The sequence below is a fragment of the Octopus bimaculoides genome, chromosome 2 (genome assembly GCF_046866305.1).
Source record: "Octopus bimaculoides isolate indiv1 chromosome 2, ASM4686630v1, whole genome shotgun sequence".
Lineage (NCBI taxonomy): Eukaryota > Metazoa > Mollusca > Cephalopoda > Octopoda > Octopodidae > Octopus > Octopus bimaculoides.
Window position 1 is genome coordinate 2,844,324 of NC_142929.1, and position 21,659 is coordinate 2,865,982.

The following is a 21,659-nucleotide window of genomic DNA, read 5'->3' on the forward strand; positions in this document are numbered from 1 at the left end:
TGCTTTGTTTTTAAACTGTTAAAAGTTATAAAATGCTTCCCATAGGCAAATATTGTGTTCAGCCACTGCGAGATGTCAGAAGCTATTTTGAATACTGTGTGAAATTACCAAAGAGCGTCTGCGCCATTAATTCTCTTTTTCAAAGTGAAGTTTTAATGTGGTCATGATACGTAATACACTGAGTGAAGTTTATAAGGATAATAACATCTCCACTAATGTTTTAACCTGTTAAAAAGAAGCGAACGTTATCTAAAATGAAAATTGATTTTAATTACTGAAACGAAATGCAACATGGAGGGATTCTGATGTTTGGCATTACGGTGACAATTCCAACAATGTTTTGGTATGAAGAGATCACATCAGTGCAACTTATTGACAGGATGACTAAAGGAGTTTGAGTGGGGAATATTGTTTTGCACTTATAAATTATTGAATATAAATGTATATTGAAACGATCATGGCATTAGTAGCAATCGTAGATGTCGCGTGAGCATAAGTCAATCCTTAATCGCACCTGGATGTCAGCTCACTTTTCCTTTTCCTTGAAGGGGATATGAAACTAAATCGCTGGGTAAATAAGTAGACATCAGAATTAAACCACAGTAGTTTTATATGATCGGCCGATTATGCGAGTAATCAGCGTGAGGCCATTATGTGAATCGACTTTCTAGAACTTTCTCACTGTATGGAGGTCTTTTTTTGTGTGTTAGTTGCAGAATGTTGAATCTCCCTTCTTAGTCACCACCAGCCGATGGGTGATAGCAGACAGACATTTGCTCGCCTTTAATTTAGCGTAATTATCTTTCAGTCGTGATGGCCCAATCCACAGATTGTTTTGTCAAACACTTGTCGTAGATCGTGATAGTACGTTTCCCTCGCTGTGTAATTGTCGCTGTAAAAGACCAACACGGAAATCATTATGAGCAGTGATATATTCTTCTGTTAATTGTTCACGAGTTAGTTATTTCTTGAAACAGCCTTAGAAATACATTTCCATTTACCAGCAGCGATCACTACTCGAAACACAATCAAAGATGGCTGTCTATAAAATGCATTACTTTAAAACATTACTCCTGCTAAATATCAAGAGCAGTTGCACAGCCACTGCATTTCTTTCTGTTACAAACATTGAAGTCTCTAAAAGTACCCAGAGATCACTCACAATACAGTCGAAACAGTATTTAATTAACACTGAGTTTTCCGCCTGATTTTATAAATTTTAAAGAGAAAATAAATTTGCTTTTCGTTTAAATGCACATCACATTCACTTTAGTAGCCTATGAATAGCACAATTCTTATTTCTGTGTTTAACATTGTCAATGATCTAACTACCTCTAATCAAGTAATTTACTTCTCAACACATTTTTTCCGGCTACGGAAAAAGCAGTAAAATTCCCGATTCCAAGGAAACTCGTCACGGTCAGCGTCGTTGGTATTTAATCAATATATCAATTATTACAGGCGTTTGAAATATTCGCAGGCAGTGACGAATGAATATGTGAACGTTTTATGCTTGCTCAGTAACTGAAAGTGAAGAATGGGGAGTTAGAGACAGGAACAGACAGAGAATGAGAGAAAGAGTGGGAGGCAGAGAGGGAGAGAAAGAGACGTGGCGGAAAATATGATGTCACTTTCGCAGCAAGCTAATAGATGAAGGAACTAATGTGAAAGCGTGAAGTAGGGTTGAGGCGGATGAAAAAAAAAGCGTGTTTGAAGGCGTCAAATATTTGTGTTTCTATATGCATAAAAAGGAAGGGAGACAGAATTATGGAAGTGTGTAAGATATCAAAACTGGGCAATTGAGACGATTGAATTCAAGTGACGCTTGGAGGGACTAAAATCGATATTAATGAGAGAGAGAATGGACAGGAGCAACCAGAAGTCTATCTAAAAAAATATTAGGCAAAAATTCGAGAAATCTATCTAAAAGTATTTTTAACAACCACATTGTTTTCATGTCGATCATATCTCGTGGTATCTTCAGAAAGGAATTCTAGTAAAACTTCAAGTTCACCTTTGCCGAGGGAGGGAACTTTCGTATGTATATGTGCACGTATGTATGTATGTGTCTATAATTATATATATATATATATACATATATATATACGGTTTAGATATAGATTCAAGGCTTGAATATGGTACTTATGCGAAGGCACCCGAATATCGCATCTCAAAAGGATGGGTGATTAAAATCAAACAATAAGCAACAGGGATTTCAAAAGTGATTGCAGTACGCACGTTTCATGCTACTTCAATTTATTTAAGTAATGCGAGCATTACCTTAAATGCAATATGAAGAGCAATCTTCAGCTGCACGAAAATGCAGAAAAAAAGACATATTATAAATGTGGCAACATATCAAATCCAAGTGGGAGAGAGCATACATAAAAATCCAAATGTGAGGAAGAATATATAAGTCCATCTTGACATAGCGGAGTCTATCAGGCTAGCCTATATATATATATATATATATATATATATATATATATATATATATATATATCAGAAAAAAAGGATTGAAAAATCGAGGCAGATACCAATAAAGCACTCAGGTTTAACAGACGTTGGTTAACAATATCCAACGATCAGGCACCAGTAAATGGAAGTAGAATATACATCCGAGGTAAATCATCATGTATGACAAGTAGATTCAAATATTATATAAAAGTATTTGAGAAATTCAGAGTATTTGACAAAAACTTTTATGAAAAATATAACAATTGTTTTGTAGAATTCGCCTTATGACGCCGACAATTGTATCGATTGTGATAACACACACACACACACACACACACACACACACACACACACACACACACATATATATATATATATATATATATATAGATATATATATATATGAAATATCTCCAGTACACGAACGCCTACAAAAAGAAGACGTAAAAGGAATTCAATCCAAGACATTTCTTCATTCAACTAATGGCGACGTCAGTAGATTATGATTAATAAATCTGAATAAAATAATTAAACAAATTGAAGAAAGGCTATTTTTGTAATCAGATATCGGTAACGCCAGTGGATACTTAAAGAATGAAAGACAAACATAAGTATTCTACAATACGACAATCAGAAATATATAGAAACATAATCAATGATACCCTTAACGCCTTGGGATCAGGCTGGAACTCTGACGTCACGGTAAAGAATTCGATGGAGTCGACCATAATATCCTTCTGTCAAAATTGTCAAAAGTTGGAATCCGTGGAAAACTACTACACTGGATTGAGTATTTCCTGGAGAGTAGAGCACAACATGTTGTGATCGTTGGACTCCTCATTCGCATAATCACCGAACCTGGAGCTTAATTATAGTCTGTCCATAGCACTTACTCAGTATTACCTGACACCCCTGGGTCTTCTTGACACCAATACCTCTCGTAGCCTTGATTATATATATATATATATATATATATATATATATATATATATATATATATATATATATATATATATATATATATATATATATATAAATATGTATGTATATATTATATATATGTATATATTTAAAAGGAGAGAAATTCAACACCGTATATTCTTTACATTATTTAACATCCAATGTCAACATTTCTGTGCTTGACTATATCCGACCATCCATATGTCGAATATTTACCGTCTCGGACGTCATCATCTATTGTAAATGGACTATAACCTGGAAGGCACTATAGCATTAATTTAAGGAAAATATTAATATAGTTGATGGGTTAGTTAAAAATATTTCAATTAGACACCCCCAATATATTTGTTAATAATAGTAGTATAACTTGCAATAGTAAAGGCCAACCCTAGGTTCCGATAATATAGTCTGGACAGTTCATAAGTGTAGGTTTACTAGATTGTAATGAGTTGCAATATAAGATTAATATTAATAATAATAATAAGAAGAAGAAGAAGAAGAAGAAGAACAATAACAATAATAATAATAGTAATAGTATTAGTAAGGGCACATGATAGTAAATATGGAGGCAGACCATATAGAAATAGTTAAAAATAAGTCATAAGCGGGGGCTGGGAATTTGCTACTCAAACCGTAGGAACAACTCAATATAGACTGAATATAAAGAAGAGAAATAGACCTGGTAATACAGTACAGTACAATATAGTCTATTGTTAGATCACAAAGCAGAATATAAGTGTATGACTCGAAAATGATAAGGTAGATATTAAATTAAATTAAAAACTGGGGATAAGATAGCACACTGGGGATTTTAAGTAAAAAGAGATGAGTTTATAACTCATAGTATGAAACCTATAGAATATAATAGTTAAAATATAATTGAATATATCAATTAGGGGACTTGAAAAAACTCCTAGGAGCAATTATTTCCAGAAAAATTCGCTTAGTCCAATGATAATATCTAGGATAAATGTAAAGTGAACCAATAGTAGTGGTAGCTTCCCAAGGACAACAAAGATAATCTACTTATCTTGAATAACTAATAATAAATAATAAATAAATAAAATAAAATAATAAAATAAGCATTGACAGGAGAGCGGTAACAATATAAAAGATTAAGGAGTTACATCCCCTGCATAAAAAACGTAAACAAGAACAGCATGGTGACAAAAATGGTATAGTTCAATAACTTTTTAATATTTTGATCTGTTCCATCGATTAATTGTGTCTTTTGATCTTTTGTTCTAATGAAAACCATTCCTGATGACGTGCGAGACGGTAAATATTCGACTTTTGGATGGTCGGATATAGTCAAGCACAGAAATGTTGACATTGGATGTTAAATAATGTAAAAAATATACGGTGTTGAATTTCTCTCCTTTTAAATGTATAAATTTAAACCTTTGAAATATAAACAATGAGAACGATCCTTAAGGAATCTAATAAATGATCCTTGGGGGTGAAGGCTTATGCTATATTGGTAACGATTACAGAGTTTAATCTGGAAAATTATATGTATATATATATATGTGTATATTTATATATATGCGTATATATATATATATATATATATATATATATATATATATATATATATATATATATATATATATATATATATATATATATATATATATATATATATATATATATATATATATATATATATATATATATATATATATATATATATATATATATATATATATGTGTGTGTGTGTGTGTGTGTGTGTGTGTGTATTTATATATATATGCGTATATTTATATATATGCGTATATATATATATATATATATATATATATATATATATATATATATATATTTCTTTTTATCTTTTTACCTGCTTCGGTTCTAAGATTGAGACCATGCTGGGACACGGCCTTGAAGAATATTTATTCGAACGAATCCACACCACCACTTGTTTTTTGAAGTTACGCCGACGTAGAACACACCAACACCGTTTGTCAAGCGATCGGGAGACAAACACAGACACAGATTCACACATACACACATATATACGTATACGTGAATGAATGTGCGCACGCGACCGTACGTAGTTGTGTGTGTGTGTGTGTGACCGAGAATTTCCTTGTGAGATTTAATTGAAATGTCACTAAAGAAATTTTCTTTTAATTTTTGATTCATAAATTTCCGTCAACCTGTAAGTAAACGTTTCATTATAGAAGAGAAATACAATAGCTTTACTTATAAAAAAAAAAAGATGTTTATGCTAATATATATATATATATATATATATATATATATATGTGTGTGTGTGTGTGTGTGTGTGTGTGTGTGTGTGTGTGTGTGTGTGTGTGTGTGTGTATACATACATATATACAGATAAAATAATATATATATATATTCATGTAAACAGTACACTATGCGTTAATTGCAAAGTAAACATATCTACTAATGTGACAATCTATTTATTAAAGCTATGAAATATTTCTTCATGTGATAGTCACACGTTTTTCCTTTCAAACAGTTTAATGTTCTGATGTTACAAATCCATTTATAAATTATCCTCTTCTTTTAATTTCAATCAATATCTGGAGTGTGTAACTTTTGCTTCTGTAGGAGGCCAGTTTGATCACATCAATTATAGGTTGTTTGGCTCCATAAAAAAGACAAAAAAAAAATAATTACAATGGCTATTAATAGAGGTCAGACTTCTGTAATACTAGATGGCACTTGAAGTTAGTCAGCAGTTTCAGCGTTCCGGACCGGAAGTCAAGTTTCTCTATCAACCGCTGTCGCCCACAGTGTTGTTCAAGCGGAGACTGGCAGTCCATTTTAAATAGCGTGGGAGAAAATCGATTGCAAAGTAATATGTGACGACTTAATTTGAAAGAGGACACAACATTGTTTTAAATTATTGCTGCATCGAGCACGTTCAGGAAATGAATACGACAGGGTGTTTTCGATTGAAGGACATTTGTACTAATTTTAGCTCCGTCACTTTATCAAACATACGCGGAAAATGAAGAAAATATTGAGGCTTAGGTGTATAAGATATGGAAAATACATGTATCGGTTTACTGAAAACGTTTGAAAGGCTTATCATAAACAATATTTCAGCTTTATAGAAATAAAATGAATATGCGAAACTCTAGTAAAGAGAAATAAATTTAATCACTTTATATTATTTTTAAGCAAACAATTTTCATTTTTTCTTCAGTATTGTGTCGCAATAATATTTCAGTTACAAATAAGAATTACAACATCCGTTCAAGAATATATATGTCATTGTCACGTAGAAATTATTTATTCTGTGGACAGAAGTATTGATAACATTTTTTTCCCTTTATTTTGTCAGGCAGGTGGATAAAAATAGAATCTCATTCTGATATTTTTCAATTATTTAACTGTAAACAACAAAGTGGTGATGGTTTCTATCATAACTCAAATGGATGTAAAGGGCCAATGAAAAAGATGTGTGATTATGCAATGTATTCTATGTATGTAAAATAGAAATAGCAAACTGATGGCAATAGTTTGTTTTTTCTCGTAAATTTAACGGATATTATAATAACATGGTGGCCGGTGATCATATAATGTTTAAGAAGAATACCATTCTGATAGAAATTGTGGATAAAATGAAGAAATACAGGAGAAACTTGTGTTTTCAAATGATAAATTTCGCGAAAACTAATAACATTGTAAGATGATTTTTATACCAATGGAAATACACAACAGATGCATTCTATTTCTGTCAGTTAATTAATCCTTACTGACCTTCTGCAGATATGAATAACAACATGATAGTGCATCGAACGGCGATATAGAAAGAAACAAATAAAAAACTAAATGCTATTTTTTTTTTTACATCTCTCATCTCAACCTGGAATCAGTGAGGCGGCCAAATAACCTAGAATCACACTGGCAAATACCTTAGTATCATGTTGCCTTCAAGAAAGGAACGTGAAAGGGAACGATATTGTCATTGATAGTGTGTGAACGCCGGAATACATTTGATGCTATAGCTACTGAACCATAGCTAAAAACAGACTACCGAATCGTGCCAACAACATAAAACATACATTTTCTTCGTTTTCGCAGATATAAATATCTCACTGCTTATAAATGAGTCATTTCTCCTTTTCTTTTTACAAACCTCATTGAAACTCTGTTCTGAAATATGGTGCCCATGCGTTTGTAGATAGAATTTCCTTTTCAAGTCATGCTTTTCTCTCAAATGAATATCGGTTATAAAAGAATCAGTAATATTAGTCCAGATTCACCATTCCCTATTCTTTAAATTCAATCTCTTCAGTATCGGTTATGCTTATTGCGAACACACTTGAAGCAAACACCCAGCCGGCTCAGATAAGGCCCTTTACCGTTATTCTCAAGCACTGCATGGCATTATTTGGCTCTTGCTGCATTTACAAGAATATTTTCCTGGCTTTCCACACTTGCTAGAGTGTCAGCTATCACAAAGGAAAGCACCATCTTTGAAAATATTACCTAAATGGGTATCCCTCCAAATTCCAACACCTCAATGATGATGGATACAGAAATTAGGATTCAATATTATCAATACTGCAGGAGAGCAATATCGACTGGTGATCTGCTCACCGATGTCTTTATCCATCATTCACTTCTTGAGATGCCGCTATCACACGTATCACAGCTTAGTGTGCACAAGTCATAAGAAGCAACGCGTGAATGTCGGGTGACCACACGATTTGCTCGCTGTCAAGAATCCTCATAATCAGATCAGACCGTCTTAGAATAGAAACGAAAATGTATCGGGTTTCCTCTTACGCATATTCTATCAAATCTGTTGTGATTTTACTTCATACTTTTATCTCCATAACCTTCATCGTTTCCAATAACAAGACTTACTCCTGTTCGGGTAATATTAGTTTCAAATTTGGCACAAGGCCAGCAATTTCGAGAGGAAGGGGAACAGTCGATTACATCAACCCCAGTACTCGACTGCTACTTATTCTATCCACGTCCGTAGGATGGAAGAGCATGTCAACCTCGGCAGGATTTGAACTCAGAACGCCAAGACGGACGAAATGCAGTTAAGCAATTTGCCCGGCCTGCTAATGATCCTGCCAACCCAACGCCTTTCTTTTCTGGTAACATTACTCTCCATTCCTTTCCCATCTTTGTCACAAGTGCGCAATTCACAAAGAACATAGATGCCTCACGTAATACCTACCACACTTTGGTAAGCACAACACAGAAAGCTATTTTCGGTTGGGATAATATGATGTTTCTTGCTTCAGTATACACGTAGACATATATAAGCCGCACACGATCTAGCTTTGTAGAATATCCAAATAAAAAGTTGCTATAAACGAGAGGCATTACAAAATCTGGATGAAAATTCCTGCCAATCACACATTAACAACTTAGAAGTAAACATTGCGTTTGCGCTTTAAGTCAAGAAATCATCCAAGATGGTAAAAAAATAAGACTAAAAGAACGAATAGACGAAAGCTGGAATAAATAATGCTTCTGCATTTGCAACTATCGAAAAGAATTACCAAAGACCCACATGCCAACAGATGATAATATCGAGTCAATATCTCTCTGGCTATCATCCGGAGCAACACCATTTCAGTTTTGTCTGCTGGTGCCATGAGAAATATTGTGAGAGGCAACATGCTCCGTATGTGAGTAATCCAAAGAGAAGGGGAAAAAAAGCATATATCCACTGCATTATGCCACAGGCGGTAGCCCCATAATTATTTTAGTATCGGCACATCTTAAAAACCTATCAGTGGCACCCATCCCCACTCAACAACTGACCAACATTATGCCTCGCTTTGCAATGAAAACCCTGCACTGCATATTGCTTACAATCTTCTACAAATATTAACTTCCAGGAAAGCAATTCTAACCACGATAGAATAAGTACTATGTTTGCAAAGAAAAAGTCTTGGAGTCCATCTGTTCAACTAAAGGCGGTGCTCCAGCATGGCCGCAGTCAAAGGACTGAAACAAATTAAAGAAGAAAACAATAATACCTAATAATGTTCAGTCAAAAAGACATTATAGGAATTTATTTTTTTCTACTCTAGGCACAAGGCCAAAATTTTTGGAGATGGACTAGTCAATTAGCTTGGCCCAAGTACACAACTGGTACTTAATTTATCGACCCCGAAAGGATGAAATGCAAAGTCGACCTCGGCGGAATTTGAACTCTGAACGTAAAGAAAGACAAAATACCGTTAATGCATATATATATTTAGATACATATCCAGCGCGCTAATGATTCTGCCAGTTTGCCGTCTTATAACAGAAATTTATAAACATCGATTTGCTGTGAGGATCCACCCGAGGAAAATAGCTATCAAAGAGATACATAGGCGAAAGATGGTTGAGAACCACATTGTACACGAATCGTTGAGAACAAATGGTTGTATACAAAGTCTTTACGTAGAGATAGAGCTGAGTGAAGAATATCGAAGATTGCTTCCAAGAAAGGGTTAAGGATTCACTTCAAGTTACCATTCCTTCGCTTTGTTCCAAGTCTAAACACATGAGATATTTCCCTTTAAAAGCAGATATAATATTGATAAATAATTTTGTCCCATTAGATCTAATTAATTAGCAAATAAGAACCAGCCTGTTGGGAAATTCAATGTACATATTCACATACATACGGACACAAACTACCATATAGAATCAAAACAGACACATAGACACATACACACATATACACAAATTTGCATGTACATACATATGCAAAGACACACGCATATCTGTTTATGTGTGTGCGTGTCTGTGGTGTGTAAGGGGGAATGAGGTTGTATATATATGCATATATACATATGCATATATATATGCTTATATATATATATATATATATATATATATATATATATATGTACATACATATATATAGACACACACACACACACACACACACACACACACACACACACAAACACACACACACACATATATATAATTATATTTCCGTATATAATACTGCTGAAACTGATACGTTCATAATAAATAGTTGCCCACAATGTCAATTCACAAGAGATCAATTCCTTAACCTCTCTATCTATTTGTCTGTCTATCTATCTATCTATCTATCTATCTATCTATCTATCTATCTATCTATCTATCTATCTATCTATCTATCTATCTCTATGGACAGACGGTAGACGTGTCGGCTCCGTAAGTTTTGACTTTTTCATGTTTTAAAGTTTGTTTGTAAAGTTTAGTTTATATAGAAAGTTGTATAACAACTTGTAGACTCTCTGGTGCAAGTTTTTTGCGACGGAAATCTTCCCTGTGTGGCACATTTGCAGGTTTTAAAAATCAATTTCGGCTTTCTAGCCATTTTTATTTTGAGACGATGGCGTCTTGTAGCCATGAAAATTTTTGTGAAACGAACGCTGCATTTTGCAGTGTTTCGTTCGAAAAAGAATTTCCTAGTCTTCCTTCCTCACAGTTAAACGAGAGAATGGAGAAAAAGAAAAACTCTGCTGCTACAGCAGTCTTGCCTGCCACCGTAACCAGTGACAAAAACAACAACAACAACAACAACAATAGCAGCAGCAGCAACAACAAGGACACAAATGTCCTTGCTAACAAAACCACTGTCCTCACCACTGATACCACCACTACCGCCACCACCACCACAACAAACACGAACTTTGCCGAGGCTTTGAAGCCTAGGAAAAGAATTTTGAATATATCGAAAGAGAAATTACTTGCATGCAAAAGCATGCTAAGTAAAAAGGACGTTACAGTCCATCTTCAAACGCCAGTGGACTTTAAGATAAACATAGATAAAAAACTATCATCTACAGAACCATTAATTTAAAGACAAAGACACTGGAAAAATTCACTCAAGAAAAGGTTGAGAGGTGCTTAAAGCCGATTTGGTCTTACAAAACTTTCATAAAGAGAGGATTGAAATTTGGAACAATAGAGGTAAGACTAGACAGCGAGCAGCGAGCCAAGGACCTCTCCACTAAGTCATTACAACATGAGAACCTGCTCATGATCCCTACGTACCTTGGTCGTAGGGTTACGAAAATAAAGATTTCGAATGTGCCTCCTGAAATTGAGGAAGAATGGCTAGTATCTGCCATATGTCTAGGCATAGAGGAGGAGATAAACATATTAGAAGCATCTGCCGTTTACAATGAAAACTGGATTGGCCAGGAATTTCAACTCCTGGTACAAATTGATCCAGCAAACTGGGAAAAAATTCCACATAGAATCCAATTAACTGAGGATTCAATTTTTCATGTTTTCGTCGAAGGCAGGAGGCCAGTTTGCTACGTTTGTAGTAGCAAAACTCACATTCAAAAAACATGCCCAGTAGCCCAGAAGAAAAGGCAACAACAACGGCAACAATACCAAGAAAAACAACAACAACAACCACAAGAAAACCAAAAGCACAAGAAAAAAACAGTATTACCGCCTACACCGCCATATGCACAACTGGTCAAGCAGTTGTACAACGAAATGGAAAAACGCCAGCAGCCACCAACCCAGCCGAACCAAACAACAACACCACCAGTACCACCAAGAACAGAATCAGCACCATCACCACCACCAACACCAACAACAACAACCCCACAAGAAGAGAACACGAAAAAGACTCCCACCCCACCCCCAAAAACCAAAACACCACATCCCTACTGTCACGAACAGTACCAACACCACCAACAACAAAACCAACCCACACAAAAATAGACCCCAACACCCTTCCCCTCCCACCCTCCGATTCCTCCGACATGTCAGATGAAGATGACACAGAGGCTTGGCAAGTGGCCACGGGGGGAAGAAGAAGAAGGGGGAAAAAAGAACGGAAAAACAAACAAACAAAGCGGGGAGGTTTACCAGCCCCGAAACCAACACATCCACAGAAAACAAAAACACCAACACAAACACACCAACACAGAACCCCACAACAAGTTTGACAGCGAAATAACACAAGCAATCCAGACCTAATGAAATTCATTAGGTCAAACACTAACATAACAGAAAATGACACGAAAACAAGCAATCACCCACGCACAACACCACAACAACACATCAAAATCATACATGTAACACGTAGCACATACAATACACTGAAATCTCTCTAGCCGGATACAGTAGGGAGATTCCAGAAATATTCATTAAAAAAAACTGTACAAAAACCTTCTGAGAGAAGGCTGTGAGGCAAAGAGCCAAGAACTTTCGGACAGTAAGTCACTCTCTCTCTCTCTCCTTTCGTGTGTAAAACACAAATATTGATAGAATCATGGTGAAGAGTGGCTGTGTGAATGTGCGTGGCTTGGGGTCCCCTTGGAAACAAGGGTACCTCTTAAATGACATCAAGTCACACAATTTGGATATCATAGCCATTAGTGAGACCAGACTCCATGAACCGCGGGCCCTAAAGTCCATGTTTGGCGGAGTTTAACATTTATTTTTCTCCCTGTCTGCCGAGGATGGGCGGTAGTGGCACGGCGGTTCTTTTTCGCAAGAGTCTGGATCTCCAAGTAAAGACGATATTTACGGACCCGGAGGGTAGACTGGTTGTCCTAGATGTGGACGGCAGCGATGGAGGCGCTTTTCGGTTGCTGGCAGTTTATGTGCCTCCTTTAACAGGTCGGTCGGACTTCTTTCGACGTCTAGAAGTATTCCTGGGAACGTCTCGTCCCTTACTTTTAGTGGGGGATTGGAATGCTACCTTGGACACGCATCTAGACTACGTGGGGAGTGACAAAACTAGAAGGGGATGCAAAGGCCTCACAGACCTGCTCAGACGCTTCCATTTGTCTGACAGGTACCGACTCGACCACCCAAATGTGCCAACGTGGACTTGGAGCAACCGCATTGGGTCGTCGAGATCGTATCTAGATAGGATAGTGTGTAGGACAAGAGATAGAGATAGTTTAGGATGTCCACAGTTCCACATAGTCAGCTACACGGATCACAAACTTGTGACGTGTAAGCTAGACTTAGATAAGGCATATAGGCAGGGTCCCGGTTACTGGAAACTAAACGCGTCTTTCCCGTCGAGACAGGTTTTCAGAGACCGGATTAGCACGTTAGTAAAGAGGGCTTTGACGGGAGCCATCGTCAACAGCAAATGGTGGTTTGCCCTCAAGAGAGCAGTAAGGGCGGAAGCAATAAGGTATAGCAGGGCACTAGCTGTAGAGAGGAACAGAGTAGAGAGGGAGCTAGTGATAAAGTTAGAAGAGGCATTGCGAAGTGGCATCGCATCCGACGTTTTAGCGGCGAGGTTGGCCCTCGACCAACACTTCAATGCTAAACACGAAGGGTGTGCTGTCAGGGCAAGGATGCGTGCTCTGAGGAATGAAGGTGTTGGAGCCGCACGAGAGGCCCGGGGGGCGGAGGCGCAGCGGGGTAACAGAGCCACCATCCGGTCTCTGGTAGACGAACAGGGGCGCGAATTGCTCGAGCCGAGCAAGATGTGCGAGGCGTTTCAGCGGCATTTTGCCCGACTGTTCGGGAGGAGTGGCAAGCGAGAAGGCAGGGTGGACTTTAGTGCCTACCTGCACAGCTTGCCACGACTCTCGGCAAAAGAGGCGGAGTGCTGCGAAGGGGTCATCACGGCGGAGGAGGTGAGGGACGCGATGGCGGGTTGCTCGACGGACAAATCTCCGGGTTTGGATGGTCTGCCCTACGAGCTTTACAACTGTATGCCAGACTTGTTTGGAGACGTCTTGGCGGCTGTGTACTGCAACTGGCAGCAGAACGGGAGCATTCCCGGCTTTGTGAGCCGAGGAGCGGTAACGCTGCTGAAGAAAAATCCAAACAAGGGGGACGCCATAGATAACTTTAGGCCCATCACTCTGCTCAATGCAGACTTGAAAATTTTGGCCAAGGTGTTAGCCAAGCGGTTGGCGCTTGTCATCGAGAAACTGGTCGGCATGGAGCAGACGTGCGCCGTGCCAGGCTGGAGCATCCATGACAACCTCCATCTGATGCGCTACATCATAGAGACGGTAGTTAAGGAACCTGGCATGGGTGGGGCCCTGATCAATTTGGATCAATCCAAAGCTTTCGATAGGGTAGACCATCGATACTTGGAGGCCGTCCTCGAAGCGGCCGGCTTCGGTCCCGTTTTCCGCGGCTGGATGGCTGCCTTGTGCAGAGGCATCCGTTCGGTTGTTCGCGTCAATGGACGTCTATCGGGACCCTTCAACATTGCACATTCGGTTCGTCAGGGATGCCCCCTGACGTCACTTCTGTACGTGTTGACTCTCGAGCCACTACTGCGGAAGCTGGCGACGCTGAGGGGCATCCCGCGAGAACTGGGGTGCGGGACGAGCGTGTCGGCATACGCGGACGACGTCACCGTCATAGCGTCTAGCCACGAGCACATCGTGCTTGTCGGCGAGACGCTGAAAAACTACGAAGCGGTGACGGGAGCGAAAATCAACCGGGATAAGTCGGTGGGTTTGCTGCTCGGCACCTGGAGAAGCAAGCCCATACCGTCCGGCAGCGCCTCAGTAGTGGGACGCTGGACGGACGGTCCGGTCAAGTTGCTCGGAGTCTGGTTCGGTCCGGACCTGCAAACGGAGAAGAACTGGGACGAGATAACCAGTAGGGTGGCCACTCTCTGCCGGCAATGGTCCGAGAGGAAGCTGTCCCTAAAAGGTCGGGCAGAGGTGGCGAACGCGTACATCGCGTCCGTCATCGAATACCGCCTGACCGTCGTGCCTCGTCCCGATCGCGCCATCACCGAAATGGAGCGCATCCTCTTCCGCTTTTTGTGGAAAGGAAGCGTTCCGATGGTGAGGCGATCCGTTTGTTGCCAACACCCGCTGAAAGGAGGGCTGGGCATGCCGTGGTTGATGATGCGCAGACATGCGCTGAGACAGCGACATCTCCGGCTCTACGTAGACGACGGTGAGCAGGTGTGGTCGCCGTTTGTGCGACGCGCTTTCCCGCAGCTCGTCTCCATGACCGAGCTGCAGTCGTGGATCAACAAGAGGCCGAGGAATGGCGAATGGCACCGTGAGTGTCGCGTTGCTCTGCAACAACTTTGCCGTCCCGGGTCGACCTTGAGCGGCTGCATCACAACGAAGTCATTCTATAGGGGATTAGTGGAGGGCAGGTACGACGACGATCTCGGGGCGAACCTGGGCGTCGACGAGGAATACCTGACCCGCCTGTTCAGGACGACTTTCGGGCCGGGACCTATGGACAACTTCCAGAGATCCCTGGCCTGGCGGTGTTACCGAGAGGCGCTACCCGTTCGGGATAAGCTCTATGGACACGGCTCGCGAAATGCGGGGCCGACCTGACCGAGATGCGGTCAGAGCGACGAAACCGTTCTGCACGCACTCGTGCAGTGTCCAACCATTTCGGAGCTGTGGGCTTATGTCGAACGACTGCTGTCACGTGTGGGACGAGTCGGTTTATCAACTGAGTCTTTCGCCAATATCGTCACGCCTCCTTCCTTTAAACGAGAAGGAAGAGCTGTATTTATCGTACTTGTGGCTATGGCGAAAGAATGCATCTGGTGGACGCGTCTGAGAGGATTAGAGACAAATACTTTCCTCTCTGCTCAATCTCTCATCAACTTTTTCAAGTATCACTTGAAAAGGTAGGTGAGAGTAGAGAGGTAAGTGTTGTCTAGCAAATGTGTCGAAAAAAGATGGATACATGTAGCAAGAATGGCACGTATAAATGACGAAGCCACCTTGACCATGATTCTATAAAACGTTTAAAATTTTGTAAACAGAGAGTTACTTACGTTTCTTGCATAAATAAAAGAAATTTTATTTAACAAATTGTGACACTAAGGACCGAGGTTACCGTGGTCTTTTCGTAGGTTTTTCTTTCCACGGATAACCTCCCCATTTATTGGGAATTTTCTGTACTATTTCGTATTTTTTGTAAATACCCCAAACGTTTTACGATGTTTTTTTTTCCTCGTCGTCTCCACTTTTTTTTTCTGCTTTTTTTCGCCCCCCTCGAAAAGAAAAACTCTACATTTGTATTTTGTCCCCTCTATGTTGCGCCCTGTGTGGCTAATAAAGAAACATATCTATCTCTCTATCTATCTATCTATCTGTCCTTCTTTCTCTCTCTGTGCCGAAAGATATATTCGTCTTTAAAATAGAAAACTTACTTTCACTCTCTTTAATCATATCTTCGCATATAAGATGTACAATCGAATAAGACGCGGTATATTTTATAGCAAATTATTCCGTGTTACCCTTATTGAAAGATAACTTTTTTATATGAGAAGCCAACCTCTACTTTAAAAAGATGCAGCATTTATGATGTTCAAATATGTTTGTTTTTCGTGATCTATCGAAGTCAACCGCTCAGTGAAAAGCATATATTCAATTTGGTTATCAAATATTATTCTCTATATTAAAGCACATTATTATAACAAATATAAGTGAGAATTTAATTTCTCTAGTTTTGACAATGAATGTGATTTCACTTTGTACGTGAATTTACAGTGAAAGAAGGAAAATGCATAATTTCGGGCAAGTGGCTTGGTTCCTGCCCTCTGTTTAAAAATGTTAGTCATTTTCTGTTTATTTCACCGTGTAAGATTTAATCCCTGATGAGGTAAGATATAATCGATCTACAAATATTCTAATGCTACGAAGATCACAAGTCCGTGTAGAGCGGATGAAGGTAATAGGTGCATATACCTTTTGATATACGATGCGATGCCATTTTAATGTTTCGGATATGTGTAAGTGTGTGTGTGTATATGTGTGTGTGTGTGTGTGTGTGTGCGTGTGCGCATACACATATGAATATATACATATATACATACATATGTGCGTATATATATATAAAGGTATATACGTATGTGTGTGTATATATACACACATAGAAACATACACATATGCATACATACATACATACATACATCCATACGTGCGTACGTACGTACGTACATGCCAGTATGCCATTAACGATGTTCATAAAATGTCATTATAGAACTATATTAATATCCAATAACACTACATCACCTTGCTAATGATCTTCTGTCACTGAGCATACTGCATTTTCACTCAGGCAAATATCTTTATATTTTACTTCACACTACTGAAATTTTGCCAGGCAACAAAGTTTCCAATAAAATCAAACCTAATTGCCTTAAACATAATTCTTTATTTGATATTGAAATTTAGAATCTAACTTATGAATAATTTATCCGGTGACTTCGAAGCAATGATTAATTGGATTTTAACCACATATCTTTATTTCGGAAAATGTTTTCTCTCTTCTTGATTATTTAGAAGAGTTGCTGATAAATTATGACTTCTCTGTCCTCTCCATTTTGTTTTTTGAAATCGTTTCAATGTAAGGCTAACTATTCGCGAATAAAGTCATTCATTCATAAGTTAATACGATTTTTAACGATTAATTTCAATACTCTTGACATATTTAGATATTTAATTATGCAACTTGGACAGATTCTCCGAACTGATTTGAACATATATTCAAAAAGTGGTACTTGTAATACTTAGATTGATTTTTCGATATTCACCAGTCAAAGTGGTTACTTAACGCTGTATTGTATATACACAGCCACAAACACACAAAGCAACACGCCTCATCTTATGTACACACACGCACACACACAAACATACACACACATACACACATACCAGTAAAGACCAGTATACGCACATATATGCTAGCGACCAAATCAATCAATGTTTTAAGCAATAAATCACAAAAAAGTAATTGATCAATCTATCTTCATCTCAATTTATCTCTGAATCTTTCTTTCTCTCTCTCTCACACACACACACTTTCTCCCTCTCTTTCCCTCCCTCTCTACCCCTTTCTCTCCTCTCTCTCTCTCACCCCCACCCCCACACACAGCCGCCTCTCCTCTTCAATAGAAAATGGTTTCAATATCATCACACATGCAAAGGCGGCGATCCGGCAGAAGAGTTAGCACGCCAGGCAAACAATGCTTAGCTGCATTTCCTACGTTCTGAGTTCAAATTCCAACCAAGTCGACTTGCACTTTAATCCCTTTTGGGATCCGAGAAAATAAGCTGCGCACTAGGCTCGACATAATGCACATATCCTTTCCTCTGAACTTGCAGGTGTTGTGCAAAAGTTGAAATCACGTGCGAATCCACCATATATATATATACATATATATATACAGGGTGTCCACAAAGTCTGGGTACATGTGGATTAACACATACTTTAAGAAATTATTATTTCTTATATTTAATTGTTTATGTTATGATTTTATTTTAGATACCCAGACTTTGTGGACACCCTGTATATATATATATATATATATATATATATATATATATATAAATTAAAGTATAAGAGAGATGGAATGGTTATATCAGGAAAAATCACAATAAAAGATATATTAATGTATAGAATCAATGATTGAGTAATAATGTATAGTAGAGAATATGAAGATATTTAAATATCTTCATATACATTATATTTAGTCATTACTATTGTACTACAATTCTATATATTAATATATCTTTTATTATGATTATTCCAGATGTAACCGTTCCTTTCTTTCTTAAACCTTTTAATGTATAGCGGTTCTCTCAGTTCTGTTAAATCCTTAAACATCTTTTTTTAAGATTTTGGACAAAGCTCCAAGTTGTGCACTTAACAAGTGATACTCAATACATTTTAACCCCAAAAGACACATTTCATTAATTACTGATATATAGTAGCTCTCTAGACTTCCAGATCCTAGGTTATGCAGCCGCTTCCTTCCATTATGAGATCTAGTTATGTTTCCTCAGTGGATATATAAATATTGTTTCGGTAAATTCATATTCTCGGAGTGAAGAGCATTCTACCTGTTTGTCGTAGCTTTGAGTTAGTCGTAGCTTTGAGTTAGTCGTAGCTTTGAGTTAGTAGTAGCCACTGAGTTTTGCGTGATAAGGCTTAGGTCCACGAGGTAGGTTTATTTCAAAATGTGATTTAGCAAACTCAGTCGCCTTGTCGAGCAGCGATCTCGTTAGAGAGGGTTGACACTCTATAATATCGAACTGAGTTAATCTAAATCTATGCTTATTCTATATGTTCTTAAACCAATCTATTACAGCAATGCTATTATCCCATTGTTGTAACCACATGTTCTTTCAAATTTTGACATTAACATTTCTTAGAAATGTTTTAGCAATTAATTTGATGTCAGTCCTCGTTGGGTTTAACAATCTACAAGTGCATTTATGCCCATAATTAGGGCTATTGCCTCTTAGAGTAATAAAACTTCCTTTTTTTTTTGCTGGGTATTCTAATTTACTGTCGATTTTACTAAGTTTAGCGTGGAATTTAGTCTCGTCGTTAATACCATTGTATCTGTCTACGCTAGTTTTCATATAGTTAGAGAAAATGGTGTGATTTGGCAACTTATCACATAGATCATTAGTAACTTCATATAGGTTGTTAGTCTTATCAGAAAATAAGAATTTCTTTTTTCGAGCTTCTAAAGTTTCTAATATCAGATTTCAGCTGAGTTTGAAAGGAGTTGTGGTAAATATGGAATTTGATATTGGTAATTAAATCAAAGAGGTCTGCCGTGTATGCATATATACATATATATACATATGTGTGTACATACAAACACACATTATTAACCTATAGACGGATATATATATATATATATATATATATATATATATATATATATATATATATATATATATATATATATATATATATATATAAAATATATAGTTTTAGGGAAAATAACCAAGTTTCAAGAAGTCATCGATGAAAATCCACTATCACATATAGAAAAATTAATAATTAAAAGCACAATAAATGAGTTTAATATAAAGTAAAGTAAATATCATAAGATAAATATAATATAATATAATATAATATAATAATAATAATAATAATATAATAAATAATATATATATATTATGATTGACCGTTGACTGAACACTATTCAATTTTTTTTCTCCGTGTTTTTCTCCTTGTCTCCGTATTCTTTCTGTTCAAGAGCGTAGCTCGAAACGTCAAAGACTTTCCGCATTCCCGAGCGTCATACTAATATATACTTTTGTTATTTACACCACCTGTCCTCGTCTGTTGTTATTATTTGTATATTCTCCCATATATATATATATACAGAGAGAGAGAGAGAGAAATAAATAAATAGATTTACATTTAGGCGCAGTAGTGGCCGTGTAGTAGGAACTTTTCTTCCCAACCACATGTATCTATGTTCGGTTCCACTGCGTGCCGCTATAGTCTGGCGTGCTTTATTCTAGCTTCGAGCAGATCAAAGATATGTGAACATAATTTGTAGAGAGAAACTGAATGTATACCCGGCATATGTATAATATATATATATATATAGATAGAGAGTTATTAATATTTGTAAGTCTCTCTAAAGGAGACTACGGCAGCGGTACTGGAAATTAATAGTTATCGCCAAGCCAACATGGAAGTCCCAAAATTAGGACGAAAGCTGCCGTGAATTAGCTCCAAGAAGCCATCGCCCCTAGCTAGCTATGTGACACACGAAACCAGGTTTCGTGTGTCACATAGCTAGCTAGAGGCGATGGCTTCTTGGAGCTAATTCACGGCAGCTTTCGTCCTAATTTTGGGACTGCCATGTTGGCTTGGCGATAACTATATATATATATATATATATATATATATATATATATATATATATATATATATATAGCCACTTTTGCAAACGAGGTGTCCGGTACTGACGAGAGGCAGAAATAGCCTGAAACCAGGCCGGTCTGCTGGTCCCGTCGCTAGAAGCAAGGGTTTCGCTCCCCTGCGCGGAATATCTCGGATGCACCTGTGCATCGTCAACCAGCTAGAGGAGTCGGTCTCTCGGGGTTAGAAAATCGCAGTAAAATCCGTCCGAATGGACAGCCATGTTGAAGTGGCTACGAATATTACTTTTTAGTAAAACTATTGCGCTGATATATTAGAGAGGCTTTAGAACTAGCCTTTTTGCTTATATATATATATATATATATATATATATATATATATATATATATATATATACATCATTTTCCCGTCCCTCTCCCACCGTCTACAACCTCATTGTTCGTACCCACAGGTTCGAAGCATCAAAGACTTTTCCATTCTTCCCGAGCGTCAAACTGAAAAACCTGCTTGTTGTTCCCTCACCTGTTTTATTTCCTGTACATTTCAACTACACACACGTACACTCGCTCGCACACACACACACACACACACACACACACACACACACACACACACACACACACACACACACACACATATATATATATATATATATATATATATATATATA